Source organism: Scleropages formosus, chromosome 6, assembly GCF_900964775.1.
Source record: "Scleropages formosus chromosome 6, fSclFor1.1, whole genome shotgun sequence".
Taxonomy (NCBI): domain Eukaryota; kingdom Metazoa; phylum Chordata; class Actinopteri; order Osteoglossiformes; family Osteoglossidae; genus Scleropages; species Scleropages formosus.
Window position 1 is genome coordinate 31,427,973 of NC_041811.1, and position 17,063 is coordinate 31,445,035.

The following is a 17,063-nucleotide window of genomic DNA, read 5'->3' on the forward strand; positions in this document are numbered from 1 at the left end:
TGAAATCCTGTCTTACCCTCAGCTGGACTGAGTTATAAATGACAAAGCAGCTAAAATGATGTTGCGATTGGGCATCACATGCATATTTTATGGGCGATACATACTTTTTATATTGATTTACCTATTATTAGACCTATTACCTTTCTAGCTTTAAACCATATCTGTATGTGCAGAGGGCACAGAGGTGCAATTTTTTTTTGTACTGTGAGATGCCCTCCCTCCATCAAAGAGGAACTTCTCATCATTGGTTGTGAATAAAACGTTCGGCATTTTTGTAAATAATCTTTTCTTTTTTTTTCCCGTTTTACAGACAGCACAGGGTCACAACAGCATACAAGTAGAGACAATGCAACAAGAAACTATAAATATGTCCGTGCGCATGAGGGTTTCGGGTCAAAAGGTCATAATTTATCGCAGGTATGATTATGTAGGACTTTCGAATAACTTCCAGAAAGGAGTTTGGATATTCCAGATTTCTTTAGAACTTTAACGCAAATTGAATGTTACATTATCAGGTGGATGAAACACTTTGGAGAACCACATGTTTACAGAAGGAAACAAACAACAACAACAACAATTACAATAATAATAATAATAATAATAATAATAATAATAATAATAATAATAATAATGGACAACTGGTAGTGTAAAGTTTAGAGCTGCTGCCATTGGATTGAAAGGCTATAAGTTCAATTCCCACCTCCAGCTGTAGTACCCTTGAGCAAGGTACTTACCCTAAACTGCTCCATGACCCAGGTGTTGAAATGCGTAAAAAATTGTATAAGTAGCTTAATGTCGTAAATCTCTTCGGAGAAACGCACTAAATGTAAATAAATGAGTAAATGTAAATAAAGACATTGTGGGTTTACTTGTGGTATCAGTGATGACGCCGCGTACATGAAAAGTGTCACTTCTGCTCGTTCTTCTGTACGTCATTCGGAATGCAATCCAAAATTCCACCAAAAACAGCGTTAAAAACATGATTTCCAAAAATGCGGAAAAATACCGAACGCATTTCATTGGCTAAACTTTCATCGATCGGCTCTATTGTTCATTTTGCAAAGAATACATAAATAATATTTGTTCTTTCAAGTCCACAGTTAGAGGAGCAGCGTTTTAATATCATTATTAATGTCTTTTGTTCTCGCCTTCAGACATTCCTCCCCCTCCCTTCTAATCGTCGAAGAGAAGGCCGTAACGTTCAAATGATTTGTTTGAACATTTTTACCCATTTCTTTTTCATTATTTATGTGGTTATCATATCTGTTTATTCTCGTCGCTCTCTAGAACAAGAGATGTTGTTTCACGAGTCTTTAAAAATGGATCAGATGCAGCAATTTGGATTACTTTTCCTGGGTGGAATTGACACCGCGGGGGGATCTACGATCTTTCATGCGTACCTTCAATTATGTATTGTACGCTTATTCATGCGTCCCATCTCTTCACCGAAAGTGCGTGGTTTCAGCCGTGGTTCAGCCCTTTGTACTTAAGTTAATGAAATCTTCCTCACAGCTCTTCTTGGCACAAAATAGCCCTGTGGGAAGATCAGAACCTGAGACACTAAACCTGCGGAGCTACTGGGCAGCATGGTGGCACAGCGCCTGGGTAGTGCAAGAGGACATGGGTTCAATCCCGTCTGAGTCTCTCTGGAGTTTGCATGTTCTTCCTGTGTCTGCATGGGTTTCCTCCAGGTGCTCTGGTTTCCACACACAGTCCAAAGACATGCTGAGGTTCACCCGTAGCGTGTAAGTGACAGAGAGAGTGTGTTCCACTGATGTATGGATGAGTGATGTAGTGTATCTAGCAGTGTAAGTCACCTTGGGCTGATAACACTACATAGAGTTCATTGGAAATTGTTTTGGAGAAAAGTGTCTGCTAAATAAATAAATGTAAATGTAAAGCACATCCTGGAAGAGGGACGCGGAGGACGGGAAGTCTCTCACTGAGACGCTAAGCTGAAAACTCAAAAAAAAAAAAAAAAAAAACTACCCGAGGGGTGTTGTTGAAGTCGCGGTGTCTTGCAGTCCATTAAAAGAAGGTGTTGACCGTGCAGCGGAGGCCCTCTGCTGCGCCCGACGTTTCCACCAAGCAAAATCCGTACTCCTCCGGCTAAGCATACACAATCGGCTACAGAGCCAGCTGTCAAAATGACATGTACTCCACTGCACAGAACCGCTCTTAATTTTTTTTCTTTAATTCTTCCGGTCATGGAGGGAATGTTACACCTCTGTACAGAGTCAACACCCAGATGATTTCTTGTACAGGCTCTGTATTTTAACAAGCTTGTAAGAAAGATTAGTTCCTGTAAGTTAATACATATTTCATGTCGGCTTGCTGCAATTATTTCTTTAAGCGCCTTTTAATCCTAGCTGCTACTACAGAATGGGGTTTAACTCGGGAATTTCCACCCAGTAAATCTGCAGCGAACATGTAACTCAACGGGACGGAATGTGATTTCGGTAGATTGGTGGAGGACGGCACAGCGAGCAGTGCTGCTGCCTCACGGCGCCTGAGCTGTTTGAGTATAGATTTGAATCTGGCGCAGTTTGTATGTTCTCAAGTCTGCATGGAGTCCCTCCAGGTGCTCTGGTTTCCTCTCGCAGTCCGGAGACCAGTAGTTCAATTGAACTGGTGGTGCTAAGTTTTTCATAGGGTTTCAATGGGTGATTGAGTGTGTGTCCATGTGGCTACTGTGCGATGGACTAGTGTCCTGTAAAGGGTGTACCCCCCCCCTTCAGCCGTGCAACCAGTGATTTTGGGTATACTTTTGACCCCTGCAACCCTGATCGAGAGAAGTGGTGAATGAAGATGAAGGGATGGATACTAAAAATGGGAAAGTGCAGTGGAGCAGCTAGGAGTGCTGGTGGACATCCAGTAGTGTAGTGGTTAGTGCTGCTGTCTTTGGCTCTAAAGGTTGTGGGTTTGATTCCTACCTCTGGTTGTTGTACCATTGAGCAACCTACTTGCACTCAATTCCCTCAGTGGTATATATGGGTAAATAATTGTAACCTTAATGCTGTAAGTCACTTGGGAGGAAACTGTCAGCTAAATGTAAATTTAGGTGTCCACAGCACCTGGAGTCAGATGTGGGTTTGCATCCAGGTCTCTCTGTGTGGAGTGTACAAGTTCTCCCCCTCTTTCACATGGGTTTCCTACAGATACTTAGTTTGTGGCTTTGCTGATTGCATACAGGTTATAACTGTTGCCACTGGATGCAAATCTCACTGGTTTGAATCTCACCTGTAGCTGTCATACCCTTAAGAAAGGTCTTTTTTCTCTAAATTGCTCCAGTAAAACTGCCCAGCTCCATAAATGGGTAAATAATTGTAAGTAGCTTAACATTGTATGTTGCTTTGGAGAAAACCATCAGCTAAATATTCTAAATTTCCCGTTGTGTATATACATGAGTGACACAATGTGTACGTTTGCCCGCCGATGTACTGGCATCTGGTCGCAGGTGTACCCTGCCTTATTTACATTTACTTATTTAGCCAACACTTTTCTCCAAAGCAACTTCCAATGGACTCTATTTAGTCCATAGTGCATGAACATTTACACCTTTTATAAACTTAAGAGATCATGGGCAGAGTCTGGAAGAGGTGAGTTTTAAGACCCTTTTTAAATGTGGGCAGAGTTTCAGCAGTTCTGAGCGCAAGGTCATTCCACCACAACCAAGAACCTACATCCTTTACCCTGTGCATTGGACCACCAAGCAAGCAGATTATTCCCATTAATTATCCCATACACCTTATTCACCACAGTGACTTACACTGCTAGATACACTACTTTCAGTGGGTCACTCATCCATACATCAGTGGAACACACTCTCTCTCTGTCACTCACACACTGTGGATGAATCTGAACAGCGTGTCTTTGGATTGTGGGAGGAAACCAGAGTACTCAGACACAAGGAGAACATGTAAACTCCACAGAGACTGAGCAGGGATCAAACCCACATTCTCTCACACCACCCAGGCACTGTAGGACACCAGTGCTATACTCACTGTGCCACCAGTTATGCCCGTTACCGTCTGCCCTTATGCCCTTTACTTCCAGGATCGGCTCTGGACCACCATGGCCCGGCCCTGGAGAGGTGGTTATTCACCGAAGGACAGATGTATGATACCCGAAGTAGTTTTTAACCACTGATATATTTATCCAAGACAGCAGCAATATACTGTATGTAATCAGTATTGAAAAATTTTTATTGCCTCATATACAAGCATGTCTGAAGGTACATTACCAGAAGTTCTGAAGAGAACAATCAAAAGTACAAAGTAGATAATTGGGTATGACCTCAATCGATCAGTTTCAGCTCACATAGCATTACAATCAACTGCATTAGCACAGAATTCCAATGAGAGGATTAATGCGAACAGCTCTACTGCCGACATTATCATATGTTCAATTAGCTAACTACAAATTGAATGGCTAATCAGGCCGGAGCCGCAGTTATGCAGTGCAATTTGTTTTATTTAATATTAGGAGTCCAGTATTTGTGAAGGCTGCCAGCAGCCATACAGCTCGCTCTCTCGGGCACCGTCTCGCATTTTCAATTAAATATTTCATATTTGATATTTCAGTTGAAAGCAGCCGTTCTGAGTCTCCCCTGGAGCAATTTTCTGACATAAATTAAAAAAAAAAAAAAAATAAGAGTGCCGATCAAATCTTGACTCACTTCACAATTGTTTGATTTGCAGCCCGGGGCAACCATGGGACACACATTTTTAAATTTAAAAAAAAAAAAAAAAAAAAATCCACAGACACTTTTAATTCTACTTTGCACAGTCAGCTGATTAATGGGGCCTTTAGGGTATGAATAAGCTATTTGGCTCTATTTGGACACACGGGGAGCGGATATACGTACATATGAGAAGGCTTTTAGCGGCATGCAGAATATGCTCTGCTCCCTAAATCACCCTCATACAGACGGTAAAACAAGAGAAATTCAAATTCAATAAAACCGGACAAGATTATGTTATTACGTTCAGCAGTTTCCAAATGTAAGACTTAAAATGTTCCATAAATATACGGCAGTTGTGGGTCAGAGTTACACAAACGTTAATGCGGGGGGGGATTAAGCAAGGTTTTAATTCGCACTGCGGCGAAAAGGTTTGCGTTGGAAGTCGGATGACGCTTTAGTGACACTAGCTATTACCGCAGCGCCAGTGTTACGTTTGAAAACGGGCCGAGCTATTTTGATTCTTCGAGCTATTTCCATTCTCAGGCTAATAAATAAAAGCAGAAAAGCTGGGTCATAAACGGGGAAGGTATAAAGGCAGAGCGACACAGACGGAACCTGATTATTCAATTATACGAAATAGAGGTCAGTCCCTGTTTTCGTGCTAGATTTTGGCAGCTTGCCCAATGTTTCAACGATGCCTCATTTGCATATCAAAATTTGCGATGTGTGTGTGTGTGTGTGTGTGTGTGTGTGTGTGTGTTCTGCCTCGTTTGAACCTCCTCCTCGCCACCGGATTAGTCCCACGGGCATGAGATCCAGTTCTTTCCCGGCTTTGACGTAACTGTGCCGAGCCACCGAACGAATGTCCAGACGACGTGGTTTTCCGCCCTTAAAATAAGTTCAGCAAACAAAACGAAACCGGTAGAATGAGCGAGAAGAATAAGTGCTCGCCTCCTGGGAAATGGGTCAGTGCCAAATCTCTGGATGTAGGCAAGTCAGTCCAGGGCTCATAACAGGTTTCATATTAACGCGTTCGGTTTGGCTGCACAACAACGCTTCGCTTGTCGCTGAGAGACGGAGGAAAGCTGGGTATCCGACCTCACTCACGGCGAGGTATATTAACGCGGACCGCTGGCAGTGCAGTGATTGGAGCTGCTGCCTTTGGACTCGAAGAATGATGGTTTGAATCCCACCTCCTGCTCTCGTACCCTTCAAGGCGGTACTTGCCCTAAATTGCTCCAGTAAAAATTACCCCGCTGTATAAATGGGTAAATAATTGTAGGTACCTCAGCGTTATATAACTTTCATTGGAGAAGAGTGTCAGCTAAATGAATAAATGTCAGTGTCAAGTCAAAATGTATAAAGAAAGCTGAATTTTATTCTGAGCTACTTCAAGTGCCTACCTTACTTGATATTTCAGGCATCACTTACACATTAAAATGTATTCCTTAAAATACAGTCCTGGGCCCTGAGGATGACACTTACGCATCTCTGTGTTGCGTGGTGAGGACATGATCTTTAAATGTTTAATGTACCTCTATGCATCATACTAACCCTATTATGATGTTAAAGACTGATTTCTCCTTTATGTGGACTGTACCATCCATCCTGTTTCAATAAGCGCTGGTCCTGAGGAGGGTCACAGTGAACTGGAGCCAGTCCTGGAATCACTGGGCCCAAGGCTGAGTGGGGGTACATCCTGGACAGGACACCAATCCATAGCAGGGTGGCCAGACACACAGCCACTCAGAAACTCACAAGCTATAGGTAATTCAGCATCACCAGTCCACGTGAACTGACTCTCTTTGGACTGTGAGAAGAAACCAGAGCACCCAGGGCAAACCCATAGGAACAGAGGGAGAACATGCAAACTCCACACACACTGACCAGGGATCGAACTCATGGTCTCTCACACCTCCCAGGCACGCATCACTATGCCATCCCTTAAAGTCCGCCAGTGTGAAATAATGTTGTTAGTTGAGTAAACAAGAAAACTGGAGGGAAAAAAAAAAAAAACACTGGAGGGGGGAAAAAAAAGTCAAGAAAACAAGAAAACAGGAGGGGGAAAAAAATCACGCAGACGGAGCTGCTTTATTCAACACAGCTTTGCTGCAATTACGCTCAAATCGGATGATCGACAACTTAATAGTGCGAACTTTCAAACAACATAATAAAACGAATGTTGTGTCTTACTGGATACAGAGTGATGTGAAATCACCAGGGGAAGAGCTGCTCTGTTTTCTCAACGGCGCTCAGTGCAAAGCGATTAAGAATTATTGTTTTGGACATTTTTAATCTTTATAATACCTGGTACGAAAAGATGAGGTTTTCCTTTCTCCCTAAAGAGACAGCTTGTTGGAGGTAGTCCACTAATCCACTTGCAAGCAATGAGTCTTCTTCTGTTTTTTTGTCTAAATCTTGAAATAAAACCAAACTGTATTATTCACTCGCGAAAAGGGCAGGTTTTCTGTTTTTTCCAGTTTTCTTTGATATTTAGTCCGGACGTGGAGAAATCTGATCACTTTGCATATAGACGCATCAGTTTGGAAGGAAGCCAGTAAAAACCTGTCAGCATGTGGTGTAGAAATTGGGGTTATAAGAAAGTGTCAAACTTCAGAGCAGAAAATTTTGCACAAGAGAACTGCCTCCTCTAGAAATATAGACATGGGAAGTGACAGTTTGATATATATTATATAGACATATATACATATACACACACATTTTCAGAACCGCTTGTCCCATACGGGGTCACGGGGAACCGGAGCCTACCCGGCAACACAGGGCGTAAGGCCGGAGGGACACACCCAGGACAGGACGCCAGTCCGTCGCAAGGCACCCCAAACGGGACTCGAACCCCAGACCCACCGGAGAGCAGGACTGTGGTCCAACCCACTGCGCCACCGCACCCCTATATATATATATATATATATATATATATATATATATATATATATATATATATATATATATATATATATATATATATATATATATATATATAGAGAGAGAGAGAGAGAGAGTGAGAGAGAGAGAGAGAGAGAGAGAGAGAGAGAGAGTTTGATATATACAATGCAGTTTGAAAGTACAAGTATTTGAATCCCTTCTGTCCCTTAGTTTTTATCAGGGAATTGTCATTTATTTGGAATCAGTGTTTCTCATGTGACATAATAGGTGTGTAATGATCAATTCCATATGCTGCCTTAGAGGAAATCATGTGTGTAGTAGAAACACGCAAGTAGTGCAGGTATAAAAACAAGTGAAGCTCAAGTTTCATTTGTTAACTCAAACACGTAAGTAGAACCAGGTGTGTAAATCATAAAATAAACATATAAAATGAATAAATGCTTCTGAAGTAACACCTAGATTTTCTAGGTTTATTTTATACAAGAATAAAGACCATCCCAATAGGGTTCACATACTTTCAAGCAACACCGCATATCTGTACATACATATAGTACATTTAAGAGAGAGAGGAAGGAGGAGAGCGTATACACCATATGTACTGTAATTTAAATGAAAATATAGTTGCAGATGCATATTCGGTGTACAAATAAAGAAGGTGTTGTGACAGATATTGAATTAGTCCCAGGCACCAGTGTTGAAAATACTCACTTAAAATCTAGGCACTTGTGAATTTATAGTAGTATTAAAATGTGTATCTGGTATATTTCAAGTCATTCTTTACATTAACAACATTCATGCGAAATCCATTCAGTTACTCATCCGAAATGCGTCTTGCTTCAAACGCAGCAGAATTTCAATATCAACAGTGCGTTTGTTATCACACATGAATCTGTGCGACGGATAACCCTACGTACTAATCTACTGAATATTCCCAAAGGTTTATTTCGAACTGGAGGTTTATGCAGCAGACCGGATCTTGGGTTTACAGAGCAGTCGGTGGAATTATAACGTGTTCCCTGCTGTTTTCAGAGCAGGACGTGTACGTTCATTCTCATTTTCTGTATATAAAGCACTCTGAAGCATCCCTTCTGGGGTGTTTTTGGCAAGAAGCCCTATCACAATGGTACAGAAAGGCTACTGGCAGGATCAGCTGAGCAGGACGAATTAAGGCAAACCAAGTGATCACTCGACTGTTCTCAAGTCCCCACTCAGCATGGGGGAAGGATTTAGTAGGAGGTCACGCGGTGACATGCCACATAGTTCTCTGAGCTTGGACAGATACAAAAATAGCACTTTAGCTGTGAGGCGCATCAGTGACTGGGCAGAGCATGACTGCAATGATGACTTGGATAAGGGTCGAAGGGCTGAAGCGTAACACGGCAAAATCTCGATTCACCAACAAGCCGAAAACGTACCATCTATATCGTAAAGAAAAAGGGTGCACTTGACAACCCAAATGGTAAAACATCTGACGCTTTCTTGCACCTACTTCCGCTCCTGGGGCATCGACCAACAACAAGTGGCCTCCAAATGTCGTTGTCCTGGGCTTTTCCTTCCAGCTGATTCCAGGTGTATCCCATCCCTTTGGCGTCTACCTTGAGGTCTTGGTCAACCTCTGTTCCTTCTTCCTTGAGGATTCCAGGTCGGGGCTTGTTTTGTGACGCTTGTGGGAGGTTTGAGCAGATTGCGTCCAATCCATCTCCAAAGCCTCGCTACGATTTCGGCATTTGCGGGCACCCGATTTGTTCTCTCCTAGAGGTCATTGTCGCTGATAGTGTTGGGGCAGCGGATTTGTAAAATTCTTTGCAGACAGGGGTTAATAAAGGTCTGCACTTCTTTTCTCTGCCATCGCCGGTCCCAAGCTTGGGTGAAAAAGAAGGAGGACTGGGTGTGGGACTAGCTACTCCACCTCATAAAAGAAAATTCGAAGCTACTGACACAGCAACAAAACATCTGCCAGCTATGTGTTAATTGGACCTCCATGTACTTTAGGCCCCAGAGGGGTAAGAATTGGGAGGAGGACTTGGATAGTGCCCTTGCAAACACGCCCGTGAATTAGACCGCACCATCAGAGGGGAGCCGGGTTAATTAAAACTGCTACGAGGAACGAATTCCCGCAGACAAGCTACCACCAGCCCGGCTCAAACACCCAGAGCACTGGCCTAACCCTAATTCCCAATGGGTCTGTACAATTCCTCCTTCAGACAAAGATTAGACACACTTACTCTGTAATAAAAAGAATGACAGTCAGTAAAAAAAAACTAAAAGACCCAAGTCTGCACCTGTCATTTCACACCGTGTTCGGTCTCGCATGCGGAATCATTCGTGACAGGGAGCAAGAGCACGGACGCGGCTGAAAGTGTGCAAATTGTCCATAAATAAACAGATAGATAGATAGATAGATAAATAAATAAATAAATAAAAAGCGCAGCAAATCCAGCACAAAAAGCAAACATCAGTTTGACACATTCACCCTCCCATAACCTAACAAGGAAACATGCTTAAGGAACGACAAAAAAAAACCATAAAATAAACAAAAGCTTCCGAATGAAAGACCATTTGTCTATGGTTTATGGTTTAGTTGCAAAATATATTCAATAATAAAAAAAAAAAAAACAAAGGGTATATTTATCATTGTAAAGAAAACCACCGGCCACGAGCACATCCATGTAACTGATCAACTGATCACTCGACTATCCTCAGCCACTCTGAAATCACCCAATTAGTCACCTAATTGCCAGCAGCAACGATTAGTCACACAGCAGCCCTCTCGACCCGGTACGCGGCTCACAGCATCCATTAGCCTCTTGAGTAACATGGCAAAAATAAGGAAAGTGTGATTCTCAGAACCAGAGATGACAAACCGATAAATATCACAGTCATAACTGTTACTCAGTCATTGACCTCATCCAGAAATACCTGCAGGTAAAGTGAATAAAACCCACATACTTTTGGAACGCTCATCTGGAGAAATATGCATTAGTAACTTTTTACCTTTTAGAAATGAAAGGAAAGCAAAGTGATTGGTGCACAAAGATTTTTCCCATTAATCAATTAATCTATTTATCTATTTATTTATTTATTTTTTTTTTATCTATTTGAGGGGGACGGGTGCGGTGGCGCAGTGGGTTGGACCGGGTCCTGCTCTCTGGTGGGTCTGGGGTTCGAGTCCTGCTTGGGGTGCCTTGCGACGGACTGGCGTCCCGTCCTGGGTGTGTCCCCTCCCCCTCTGGCCTTACGCCCTGTGTTGCCGGGTAGGCTCCGGTTCCCCGCAACCCCGTATGGGACAAGCGGTTCTGAAAGTGTGTGTGTGTATTTAAGGGGGTGTGGTGGTGCAGTGGGTTGGACCGGGTCCTGCTTTCCGGTGGGTCTGGGGTTCAAATTCTGCTTGGGGTGCCTTGTGGCGGACTGGCGTCCCGTCCTGGGTGTGTCCTCTCCCCCTCCAGCCTTACGCCCTGTGTTGCCAGGTTAGGTTCCGACTCCTTGCAACCCCGTATGGGACAAGTGGTTCAGAAAATGTATGTGTGTATATGTATGTATGTATGTATGTATTTATTTGGCACTTACCATGTTTCTTTATTAGCTCACAGTTTTTCTCTTTTTTATACGCTTGCCTGGCTAGATCTTAAGGAAGGAACCTGGCGGAGAAAATGCTAGAATATAAACTTGATTAAAAAAGAGGGATTTGTACATTAACAGATTTCTGACAAGGACATTTTTTTAATAGTTTTTACAAAGATATTTTGTTGATTAATTTGTTATAACTTAAATACATGGGAACAAACTTCACTTTGCAAAAAGCTGAGCTTTTACATTTACATGTATTCATTTATTAGACGCTTTTCTCCAAAGCAACATACATCTCATAGAAAATACAATGTGTTCATTACATTAGCAGATAGAACCACTTAGATACAGACGTGTGATTCTTCAGTGCAGTTAGTTTGTTTCTTTCCACCATATGAACCAATGTTCATCACACGAGTAGCTGCATAAAACTTTATGAAAATATCAAGAATTCCTGATCACCTTCCCACATAAGCTTTTACATACATTACAGGAGTAGCTGTGTAAAGGTTTATGCGGGGATGATCTTAAAGTTATAGAGCATGAACATTTATACCTTACATGAACTTAAGAGATGATGGACAAAATGAGTCTGGAAGATGCGAGTTTTGCGACCCTTTTTAAATGTGGACAGAGATTCAGCAGTTCTGCGTGAACTCAGTACATTGATACAATACTTCAGTACTCAATACATACTGTTAAGATGGCTTGCGGGGGGTGTGGTAGTGCAGCGGGTTTAGGTGCTGCCTACTGTGTGGTGGGTCGCGGGTTCGAGCCCTGTTGGGGATGCCCTGCAATGGACCGGCATCTTGTCCGGGGTGTCCCCCCCCTGCACCCTGCGTTGCCGGGCAATCTCTGGCTTCCCATGACCCTACTCGGGACAAACGGCTGTTGGCAATGACATGACAGTGCATTCTGCTAATATACACTCCAAAGGTTAGTAACCATAATCATGAAAAATCAACACAATAATTGCAGATGAGATTTGCTTTAGTTCAAATAAGTCTTCTAAGACTCCTGTTACTTGCTTGGGGGTGTTTTGCAGAAATTATTGTTACCTCTGGTGTGAAATCAGGTACTATTGGCTACATAGCTAGGAGTCACAAAACAAGGTCTTATTTTTTCCTGTGTCTTAAGTGGGAATATTTTTAAAATATAAATATTAATGTTTATTGGTATACTTCCCTGGGGTGACTAAGGCCATGAGAATGTCAATCATCGTACTTTTTTGTATTTGTAGTAGTACCTTAATTTTTTTTATCTAAGTATGAAATGACATAGAGGGGGGTGCAGTGGCGCATTGGGTTTGACCTGTGCCTGCTCTCTGGCGGGTCTGAGGTTCGAGTCCCACTTGGGCTGCCTTGTGATGGACTGGTGTCCCATCCTGGGTGTGTCCCCTCCCCCACCAGCCTTGCACCCTGTGTTGCCGGGTTAGGCTCTGGTTCACCGCCACCTGGCTCGGGACAAGTGGCTTCAGTCAATGCGTGTATGTGAAATGACACATATATAAAAAGAGAAAATCTCTCTTGCTGCTAATTTAATGAACACATTGTATTTTCTATGAGATGTACGTCGCTTTAGAGAAAAGCATCTGATAAATGAATACGTATAAATATAAGAGATTTTTCCACCCACATGCCCTCCTATAAGCAATCATCCAATAATGCTAGAAGAATATAAAATTTTATTAATTCACTGAGTCACTTGGGTTTTTTCAGGATAAAGAGGATGTCGACTCCATTCTCTCAACACTGGCAGCATGAACCCGTTCGAGTATTGCCTGTAGCAACACATCTCTGAACCACAATGCCGCTGCAGTGTGAGTTTTATCAATATTTATGTGAAACTGTGAAGCAAATGGCTCAATAGAGCATGTCTGATCTCGTCAAAACAGCGCTCTTTTTTTGACTCATTAGGGAACAAGAGGAAGCCTGGAACACGCACAATCGATACGCCGTTATTTGAGGATAATTCTGGTTCTCTTTAAAATGACCTTTGTAGCTTTTGGATGTGTTGACATCGGTTGGCTCAGGGTACAGGCACTACATTGCCTTCGAGGATGAGCCTGGGCAAACATTCTCCGTGCAGCGGGAATCGCAGAGAACTGCAGAGAAACTAGGTTTCGTCAAAACCCAGAGACCTTGTGTTGACTGGAATTTATCACGATTCAATATGAACATAAAGAAGCATGTAAATAATCCAGAGCTTGTCTCCTACTAAATAGGTGGGGCTGAATGAGACAAATCCTTAGCCTATAGCTGTAAGGAAGGTTCAGTTTTGCACAATCAGTCAATGTCGGAGCTCCAAACAGTGTTTTGAACAGGTACTTAATTGTCTGAATTATTTCCTGGCTTTGGGAATTTTGGCCGCATATTCTACCTTTCTCCTTCACCACGCTCTATTCATTTATAAGTCAAGCTTTTGTAGAGTAACACTGCTGTCTCACAGCATCTGGATGGTGCAAGAGGATGTGGGTTTGATACTTGCTCAGTCGGTGTAGAATTTGCATGTTCTCTCTGTGTCTGCGTGGGTTTCCTCTGGGTGCTCTGGTTTCCTCCCACACTCCAAAGACATGCTGTTCAGGTTCCCCCATAGTGTGTGAGAGACGGAGAGAGTGTGTTCCACTGATGTATGGATGAGTGACCCAGTGTGAGTAGTGTATCTAGCAGTGTAAGTCACCGCGGTGAATAAGGTGTGTGGGCTGATAACACTACATAGAGTTCAGTGGAAGCTGCTTTGGAGAAAAGTGTCTGATAAATAAGTAAGTGTCAGTGCTGCAGTGGCAAACAGAAAAGCATACGAACGCATAAAGACACGACAAAGGGATGCACCGCTCATTAAAAAAATTTTAAATCACGTATAAAATGAGTCACATGGCAAAACACATGGAAACATGCACACGTACCGTACAGAATGTACGTGAACGCAGGCAGCCATCCAGCAGAGCCGAGATAGCTTGACACAACCGCCGGCCATTTGGCCTCCAACAAGGGACCCCTTTTCTTGGCCCTGGATTCCACACCAGCTCCAATTAACAACTATGAATGAGACCTGCATGTGCAGCCCCATCCTTCTGTTGGACATTAGGTTTGGAGGTTCATCAATTAACTTGCAGGCTGTGAAGGAAAATCATAATCAGCCTTCAGACGAAGGGGGCAAGCCTATTAGACCGGGTAATGAACCAGCCTGGATCTGATCCCAGAAGCACTGTCCCCGAATAGGGAACTGCCAGCATGTCGTGTCTTAATAACTCCCGAAGGCCCGCATTCGCATATTGCCTGTGTGTACCGATGGCCACCTGGTGGGCGGAACTTAATTTACCGTCAGTCTCGCCGGAGCGCAAGTTGATCATGTTAAATGCAGGAAAAGCAGCCCGGTGAAGGTGCGCCCAAAGGCATCCACCTGATCTTGCAACACACTGGATTACGATGCTCACATCTCAGTTTCCTCATAAGTTCTGCTTCGCTGCTGTTGCCCCCAGGAGCTGTAGCCTAAACACAGATATTTGCACCCCTTGGCTGCCTCTCCAGTGGTGTCACTAGGGTTGGTGTCACCCAGTGCAGTAACTCATGGCGTTGCCTCCCGCCCGTGGACCTCCTCCCATAGCAGACCATACAGAATTCTTAGTACAGGTGGTCCCTGACTTACGATGGCGTTACGTTCCGCGAAACCAATCGTAAATCGAAAATATCGTAAGTCGAAAATGCATTAATGCACCTAACCTACCGAACATCATCGCCTAGCATACGTGCGATGGCCATTACGGGCTTGTCGCCTTCATGCTGGGTCATCATCTTGAGTTTCTCCTCAAGAGTAATCGTCCTCCTCTTCTTCTTCCCACCAGTAGCAGGAGACACAGATGCACAAAACAACGTAGATGCAGGGGTATCTATATAGCGACCGCGTGACAGGCTGGGAGATGCGGATCGCTGCCGCTGCCCAGCATCACGAGAGAGTATCGCGCCACATATCGCCGGGGAAAAATCTAAATTCAAATTTCGAAGTGCAGTTTTTACGGAATGTCTATCACCAGCTCATCATCGTAAAGTCGAAAAATCATAAGTTGAACCATCGTAAGTCGAGGAGCATCTCTAATACTTTTTTGTACTAATGTTACTCGTAAATCATAATTCCCCTATATCACTGAATGTAATGGCAATACTAGTGACATAAACAAGTAGCAAAATTAAAATGACACCTTTAAATTACAATATCATACACACAGCCTAAATGTTTTTACATACTTTCATGTGGAAAAAGTGAAAATTCGATAAGAAAAACATAGAATTCGAAGTACTAAAGAACGCTTAAGAACTACATCAAAATCATGCTCATTTTAACGTTATTAATATAGGTTCCCAATTCATAATTACCACAATTTTGTAGCTAGAACACCAGAAAATTTGACAAAATCAGCAAGCATAAAAACAGCAGCAGCAACGAAAAGCCGAGCGCGAGCTTGTAACGCATGGAGATGAAACCACGTGGTCCGAAGCGTGACTGTAGTTGGGTAGTAATGAGGCGCATTAAAAAGTTCAAAAAGTAAACTAGCATCAAGTTTTACCCTTGTAGGTATATTGATACATGTCAGCTGGGCTTTATAACAAAAAATGTTTCTGTTCTTATAACTACCTGCAGGGATACTTTTATAAGAAATAATACATTTCTACTGAAATACTGCACACAAATTTTATATAGTTATTTTGGTGTCACCTGGTGCGGTCCGCACCCCTGCACCCCCTAGTGACGCCATTGTGTCTCTTCAAGGATAGGTTGGGTTGAAGATTGGCAGCATGGTGGCATAGGGGATTGAGCTACTGTCTCACAGTGCCTGGGTGGTGTGAGAGGATGTGGGTTCCATCCCTGTTCAGTCTGTGGAGTTTGCATATTCTCCCTGTGTCTGTGTGGGTTTCCTCTGGGTGCTCTGGTTTCCTCCCACAGTCCAAAGACATGCTGCTCAGGTTCCCCCATAGTGTGTGAGTGACAGAGAGAGAGTGTGTGTTCCACTGATATGGAAGTAGTGTATCTAGCAGTGTAAGTCACTGTGGTGAATAAGGTGTGTGGGCTGGTAACACTACATAGAGTTCACTGGAATTTGCTTTAGAGAAAAGTGTCTGCTCAATAAGAGTAAGATCCTGGTGCAGTTTCTCATATGTTAGTCAAGAATATTTGGGTTGCAACCAGTGGCCAACGTGATAATTAGTCATGCTTAGTCACTAACCCTGGCCTGGGATCAGTGTGATGTTAGCAGGGTGATAGTGACTGTTTACTGTTAGTCATGTGAGTACGAGGCCTGCAGGCTCATCCCAGCTGCTCCACACAAGAGACTTTCAACTGGGTTCAAGAAGAAATCTTCTCGCTCGAAGACAACAGTGCTGGATGCTAAAATTATTTGCTTTTTTTTTTTTCGTGTTTTGATCCAGTGCTGCATTGTGCAGTGATGTACAGTTTTCAATCCATTCCTACAGCTGCGTACCGCACTGAAGGAATACAGGTTCAACACCTTGCTCAAAGATACTATACCTGGACAGCCTATTGGCTAGAGCCTCCATACTTTCCTTCTTGGAAAAAATCAACATGAATTCACATACTAACATATTGTACTTAATGTCAGACAGCTATAAAGGTAAGTGCTTAAAAATGGACTTCAGCAGGCAGGATTTCTGCTAAAAACTCAAGTGCTGGAAGAATTGCCCAAATTATCACAACTGAGTTTCTCTCCTCCGCATTGAGAGGAGCCAGGTGAGGTGGTTCGGGCATCTGGTAAGGATGCCCCCTGGGCGCCTCTCTTTGGATGTATGGTTGTGAGGGACAGGGATGTCTGGGCTTCTCTGCTGTCCCTATTGGCACCGTAACCCTAGAAGGAAGTGGTCAAGAAAATGGATGGATGGATGGAGCTTCTCTCACT